This window comes from Amyelois transitella, chromosome 5 (genome assembly GCF_032362555.1).
Source record: "Amyelois transitella isolate CPQ chromosome 5, ilAmyTran1.1, whole genome shotgun sequence".
Lineage (NCBI taxonomy): Eukaryota > Metazoa > Arthropoda > Insecta > Lepidoptera > Pyralidae > Amyelois > Amyelois transitella.
In genome coordinates, this window is record NC_083508.1 from 9,765,594 (window position 1) to 9,773,954 (window position 8,361).

Here is an 8,361-nt window from a genome sequence, read left to right on the forward strand (position 1 = left end):
TAAACATTAATATAAAAGGTATAACTTGATGGCGTTAAAATATTTTGAGTTCATTTTGAAACGCTATATGGTTTACTTTACCTTTCAAATTATTACATATGTTTGTGGCATTCAAGCCTCGTGGCTTTACGACCAGCCCAAACGTATTCTGATAGTAAACACATATATACAAATAATCATGTCTTGTGGTGAAGATAGGCCACGTTCAGCTGTATGAATATAAATCATTAATTATTTAAAAAAAAATACTTGCTCATCTTCCGAGTAACGGGTCCTATGTATATTAAATTTATTATTATGCAAACCAAAACGATCAATTAGTTCTTTCAACTTTGCAATTAGGACGAATAAGATTACCACAACGATACATCTGTTCAATTTGAACGTCATAGTCACATAGCCCATAATATATGCCAAAGTAGTCTTTATGTTTTTGACGTAGATATTTCTAAAATGATACAAATGTAGAGATTACTTGCCATATGTTCTTTATTATCCTCTCTAATGGACCTCGCGGCTTCTGAATGCTATTGCGATTAGATTTATTGTTAACAAATGGATAATTTGTGGTATTAGTTTTGAATAACTTCTGAAATATATTTCGATTAATTGTTAATTCAATTTTATTTGACAGTTAACATGAGGGGTTGTAGATAAATACTTATATAACTTCAGGCGCATAGGATAATTCCAAAGATCTATAGAATATGCACAAATTTGACTTTAAACGCACGGTAATTTCCTAATCATTTTTAAAACAAAAAATAAATAAACGTATTATATAATAGATATATAAAAAAATATAAATATATGCAAAAAAAATATACAAAACCATAGGGTTTTGTATATTTTTTTTGCAAATACTCGGAGTGCTATTGAAAAAATATCTTAATAATGAAAACGAAATTACATTTCTCTAAGATGATTGTAAATCCTAACACGTTTTCGAATAACTTGCGGGGAACATATCAAAATTATGACGCATTCCCTTTTTACTGGCCATCAAACATGAAGGTTTATATGGCAAACATTTTCATATGTCGCTCCTTTAATCGATTCCGTTTATGGCACGTAGTTTTGTTCAAAATATTTCAGCCATATTTCAATGATAATTGAAGAGTTATTGGGTGGTCTTTTTTTGCATTCGAAATCCTGATCATTTTAACGAAGATGTATTGCCGTTGTTCTTTTTTATCAAAGTACCAATATACGTAATAACCATTTACTTTTTGGTTTCATTTTAAATGCGGTTTTCTCAGATGTGTCAGGCTTGGTCTAACTTCACAACTGGATCCCAAAAACTTCTCCCTCTACCCATCTTACGAAGCTATAAAGCGGGTCAGCTTTTTTGTACTATTAGTGAACTTTATTTACAGCGCACGAAGTCGCGTGCAACTGCTAGTAAATAAATATGTTGTAATTGAAGACCAGAAAATACACGTCGTGCAATAAACGTGTTTAGTGGTGGTCCAGGATTTAACATCTTCCCGTCCGTGACGTCACATCCTTAGAGACTTTATTACAATCATGTTTGTTTTACAACTGCTGCTATCTTGGCCAGTAAAACTTTATTTTGTGTTTACTTGGGACGAGTAGAGTACCTACTAAGTAAAGCAGGACTGTTGAGAAATAAAAGAAAATATTGTAAGAAACATAAAAATGTTTGAAAACTTTACGTTTATAACGTCAAGAACTTTTGATTGATCAGTACAATGTAAACGTACCTACTGAAGTTCGCAATATTAGGTGTGATTAAAAAAATAGTAGTAGTCCATCGCCTTTATTTTTTTTATAAGTATAATTATGATAAATGTGACTCACTGAAATAAATTGGCACATTCAAACATTTTTAAACCCTGTATTGTTTAATTTATTTGACCGATCATTAATGTTGTAATAAAATTTGGAAATTTGGTATCATTGCGTTCTAATAATCGTTCTCTATATACGAAAAATTAAAATTAAAATCTTTCGCTCTAAAAATTTTTCAGTCAAACACAAAACACATTCTAGCCGTGGAAGTGGCGGCATCTGGTCGATGCACTTGTTTGTTTGTTTGTGCATCTGTACCGTTCGCCCCATGTTTTTATTAGAGGCCGCAATAACCGCCTACCGACTTGATTTGCCTTTTTTATGATAAAGCTAGTTTAGAAAAAGCTTTTGCTGGATTTCTGTATAAAGAATATTACGCGTTATGTGTATATACCATTGCGGGGTAGAAGGTAGGTAGAAGAGACTGATAGGACACGTTCGGCGGTTTGGTGTTATGATAGAATTGAGATTAAAGTAGTGACAGGTTGCTAGCCTATCGCCTAAAATAAGAATCCCAAGTTTTTAAGCCTATCCCTTCGTCGCCTTTTACAACGTCCATGGGAAAGAGATGGAGTGGTCCTATTTGTATTATTACATTTTTTTATACTATTTTTTGGTGTCGGGAACCACACGGTACCTGTGTTAGTATATATTTTGAAGATATTAATCTAGAGTACACATTATCTTTTGTACATTACCTCTGCTCAAGTATAGGATAAGTTATTATGTTTATGTGAAATGAAGAGTTTTCTGCTGTGTTTTATCTTAGTATTTACTCCTTGGTTATAAGCAATAAGTCAGCTGTAATGAGTGTATATCCGTACAAATTTTATAAACAAGAAAGATTTCTTTTTTATAATAAGAAAAACCTTGGATGGATTTTAATTGTAGACATAGAGACCTTTAGGAGTAACAAGGGCGTTTTTTCGAATATTCACATGGAAGCGAGGCCTTGCGCAAATGCTAGTCATAACATAAAGTTTCGTTTTAATTATGGCTGGGCAACATTTACAGTTAGTTATAACTTCCATTACTTTTCATTCTTCATATAACATTGTTCAAATTAATGCGTTCAAACTAACAAGTTCAAACCATTTCGAATTTTGTATAAAGTAAGTACTTACTACAACTAAAACTCTGGTTTAATACAATCTCCGAAGTTTAAAACTAAATTTGACAACAATTCACCCTGTGCATAGTTCCCGAGTAAAGTTGATAGTCTAAACAATGCCTTGCATCTTGTTCACACGAAGACACGTGTCCTACTCGCCCCCTATGTTCCCACAGGAATTGCAAATAAGCGAGAATACAGCAGTGGAACATTATAAAAAAACTGGTGATACGTCATTATGTCAATAAATTATATAACCAAATGAAACTAAACAAAAAATAAAGTAACATAAAATCTTGAACATTTCCTTTGATTTGTTAGTACCTATTTAGTTACAATTTTATGGTGTATTTCGATGATTTTTATCAGATCCTTTTGTATATTATAATATACAAAAGGATCTGATAAAATATATTATAATCGTAAAACCATCGTGAGATATGTGAAATCCAATAATGAGAACCGCAATCAAATAAGACCAATAATTTTTTTGAAAATCGCGAGCTAAAAAATATATAATTTTTAAAAACACATACAGGACTATTATGTAACTTCCTGTTTGGACCTCGGTTCAAAGCTATGTAAATGACCAAAAATAGATAAAGTTATTTTTAAGGACGGTTTTGAACAACGCAATTGGATGTATCGTACGTCATGTTTCATCGCATTGGTGATGTCATAAATAAAATCCACGGTTCAAATGCTCCTTCACTTTTTAATTATCAAGTCTATATTTATTGATTTACAAAATAAATGAATACTCTTTCTCACACAAAAAATATGCGGGCGTTACCTATAAATGTTTTGTTGTACTTTTTCATGTAGTATATATTTGTACCGTCGTTGTTTTGTATTTCCCGCCAGAATGCATCCCAATATGCGGGCGTATTGTCTATTAGTGCTTTGTGGTTCAGCTCGGATAGATCGAATTTCTAAGCTGGTATTTTGGTACTACTAATTATGTTTTAGCTTTGATGGGATTCTTTAGATTTAATAGTAGTTTTACGACATCTAGGGGATCTCGAAAGGGTGACTTAAGAAATAGGTATTTATGTATAGGATTTTCCAACAGCTTATTACTGTGCTAGCTGTGTGAGTGGCAGTCGTTAGATATGTGAACAAATGAAAAAATAATTAAATTAAATCCGTTGTATAAAATTAATAAAATACAAATTCATCAAAATCGATTCCAGATACCAATAAACGTAACGAAGTCAACCATAAAACTGTCGTTACATTTCAAAATAAATGAGATTTATCCAGATGACCCAGTGATCTAAAAAGAGGGTAATCCTAACAAATGGGATTCCATTCGAGACGCCTGTTTTCTCATTTATTGGTGTAAATTGGAAGCCGTCTCACCTGAGATAACATCTAACAGATAACAAGGTCTTCGTATCACGCCACCCCTTATCACACTGACGGCTCGGAAATACTTACATCTGTATGAGAAGTCTTTTTGTTTGACAGCATTCCATTTGATAGTAAATGAAATTTTGTGAAGAGAATATAAGGTTTGGCACGTGTAAAACAAACTGCATCTTTGCTAAACATACGAAATTCATTAAAAAACTACTTGAATTACTGAATATGAGTTTCAGCAAAATTTCACTTGAAATGGTAACTATTTATAAACAAGGAAATCAAAAGTAAATAGTAAATATTGCTTGAAGCAAAGGAAAATAATAATTCGGTAATTTATTTTAATTTCTCTGATAATTGAGAATCTGCAATGTTATATGGAGTCTTTAGTTTATAATGTTTATTAGGTCAATTATGAAAATAAAGTGGTTTAATAAATGAATAAAAGGTACAGACATTTTGTATATTTCCCAGTTACGTGCCTAATTAACATTTAAATACAAATTGAATGACAGATTGTAAATAAGTATTTTGCAGCAAATTATTCAATATCGCTGATCCAAATTGCAAATACGATTTACTGAATATTGGAATCGTAAGCGGATTTTCTAGCAAACTGCTATTTTGGCATCAATTTGATTTATCAGGAATATTTTAAGGAGGGAAAGAGTTTCACAGGAACTGGCTTTAAAAAAACTTTACATAATAGCATGAAAAAATAAGTAGGATATGATGAATTCTGCAATTATTTGTGTTTTCTGAACGAAGGAATTCTGGAATTGTCAGAGGATGAAAGTGGCAAATCTCTTAAGCTCTGCTAATTGGATGTTCGAAGGTAGAGGAAAACATTTATGCATTTATATTTCTTCAACCGCCATTGTTTATTATTAGGGAGCAATCTCTTATATTAAAGGCTTCATTTTCACGAAAATTCCATAATTTCTAATAAAATATTTTTAAATGTTTACTACGACTATGATAGATGATTTCTTTACTATCTAGCTACTAGTTTTAAAAAATAATTCACCTTTTAAATATAGAAGCGAAACCACATTCAATGAAAATTGTATAATATAAAATTTTAATTTAATACTTATAATTTAAAAACAAGTGAAGTGTGTAAAATTTAAGCGTGATAAATGTAAAACAAAAAAAATTGAGATCGCATAGAGTGTCCAAAGAATTTTAGGTTGGCAGTAGTGTAACATGACCACACTTCGGCGAGCAACATGGCTGGTGTTAGTCAAAATTACCAATTTATCCCTGACCCGGCCCACTTATCCAGAATAGGCTGGAATATACCCAAAATAACTAGTATAAATTGAGTTTTGTAACTACTCGGTTCAATTTCGTGTGTTGACTTTTTGAAGGAATGAGCTGAATAGCAAATTACTTTTATACCTTCTTATTGTGTTCTTCTTAGCATTTAAGTTTATTTGTTTACATGATTTGGCTACTTTATTTATTTATTTGTAGTATAAACAATCATCGGGGGTCGAATCGGGAAGGTACCTACCGTTTAAAATGCGTGATGCGCTGAAAGCAAGAAACAATACGATCCCACCTCGGCCATGAGGAATTTTCGAAAATTTTCGAAAGTTATGTAATTTGTTTAAATACTAACCGATGCTCTTACGGTGAGGGAAAACATCGTGAGGAAACCTGTACATTCAGGCAACTGGATGTGTAACCATGATCGATCCGGGTAGGGGTATCGAAAAAGGGTTAGGTTTACTTGCAAATATTGCGGAGTCGCTTCTCGTAAAAACCTGACTCACCCAATTCATGGACCCCATGGTCAAAGGCATACCCTGGGCTCCTCTCCAGGGTTCTCTGCAGAGTTGAGTCTGGATTAGCTTCGTGTATAAACCTGACTTACCCAATCGAGGATTGTAGTCTTTCATAGGCCATCCGGACTCTTCTCCCAGATAAAAAAAAACGGGACTTTAGACATACAGGCTTAACATAAAGCTAATGGCAGTTTTGAGAAATAAAAAGTTTAATAAAATTTTGGTACCTAAGTTTAACGCAAGCTGTAAGGTGCGAAATTATTTCTGGTATTTTGTAATGACTACCTTTTGCAATATATAAATCGCTTCTAACTATAACAACTAATTTAGTACAAGATTGCTTAGTGACGTAGATGAAACAAAAAGATAAGATTCGTTTGAGACGTATTTGAATTAAGTTTGACCAAGTAAATTTTTTTTATCGTTTTGTTTATCCTCCACATTTTACTCGGCCTTACAAAATTAAAGATGTTTTTATACAGTAATACAAAGACTTACATTTCAAAAAGAATATTATAGTTATATAATAAGCGTTTATTTACTTTATACTTAAATTAAAAATATTTTAGTAAGATCACTGTTATTTTTAAAAGCAGGATAAAAACATGTCGTCTACGTATCTTCGGATGTTTTCATCTACAGCACTGGGTGTGTTCAAACAACCGTAATTACGTGAGTGGGACAAGGCTGCTGTCATTATATCGGTGAGCGAATTTGCTCAGAAAGTGACCGACAAAGGTGTTTTTCGAAAATTGTTATGTTTTATTTTACATTGAAAACGTCAAAGCAAGAGATGTTTAAAAACATTTTTAATAAAAAAATACACAGGTCGGGTTATCTCCAAAAAAACTTTTTACGGACTCAGTGGAGGAACGGTTGTGCGCTTATCTATGACACCGGAGGTCCCGGACACTGGCCATGGCTTGATGTTAAAGGAACTTTCTTGGATACTTATCTATATAAGTATTTATTATAAATTATAGTAACGAACTCGAACTTACTTTGTGGCTAACTCAATCTCTGTAATCCCGTATAAATTTATTTATTTAAGTTTGTCATGGGATACTAACACAAGGATGTTATATATATATGTACATATATATTTATATACTTATAAAACAAACAACATGATCAAGATCCAGAAACTCGGGTGCTTTTGATTCAAAAGCGACAACACGAAAACTGTGCCAAACAGGCCATCAAGTTTATTAAAAAAATATTGTAAAATAAAGTATTGACGTCTTTGCGAAAGGTTTAATCGAAAGCACTCTAAACTTACGAGTTTTCATGAAGAGAGTGATGAATGTTGATGAAGGGAAAGAAGCATCCAGGGATTGTGGCCAGTAGAAAGATGTAGTTTCTGCCTTGTCCTATGGGAAATAGGCGCGAGTTTATGTACCTATGTTTTGTTACATATTAAAATTATCAATTTTCCCAATGCTTTACTGCACGAAGGTCGAAGTTGTATTCTTCATATTTTTTATCTTTTTAAATTTATCTAATATTTTTTATTTTATTAATTTATGTAATATCTTACCTAATACTTAAGCCATGTTGTTTTCGGTACTTTGGAATAGAAACACTCCATATCTTTGTGAAAGCAATTAAGGATTCCACTTGTAGACGATGGGCTAGCAACCTGTCACTATTTGTGGCTCAATTCCATCTTAAGGCCGTACAGCTGAACGTTGCCTTTCAGTCAAGATTGTTGGCTCTGCCTACCCCGCAAGGGATATAAATGTGACTATGTAAGTATGCATACATATAACAAAATACGATTAACGAAATTAAAATTAAAAGTGTTGAATAAAACTCATAATATGGTAAACCAACTTTTATTATTTATTTAACCTGTCAACGACTAGCTTAATCCTCAAATTTTCTCATCATAAATTGACGGATTCGATTAATTTAGAAAAAAACATCGATAGTGGTAAACGATTTGATTTTTTATATCATCGATTCTCAGATAATTCTCAGGTTAAACACTTAATGACGTGTGTATTTTGTATCATTTGTAATGCAAATTCGTTGTTTAAAATTAATTTATTATTTAAATTGTGGCTAGTTTTCACATTTATAGTCTGATTTGCATAAATAATGGTCGATTGGTGTCAATTTTGTCAGAAACTTTAGGATATTTCGATATTTCTCTTGCTTGTTGTTAGTTTTAAAAACATGAATTTTAAAAATAATTTAAATTCAAACTTATTAAGTATTTTTGAGATAATGTTAACAAAAACTATATATTTGCAAATATTTAAAATAAAACAATAAGTAGGACAT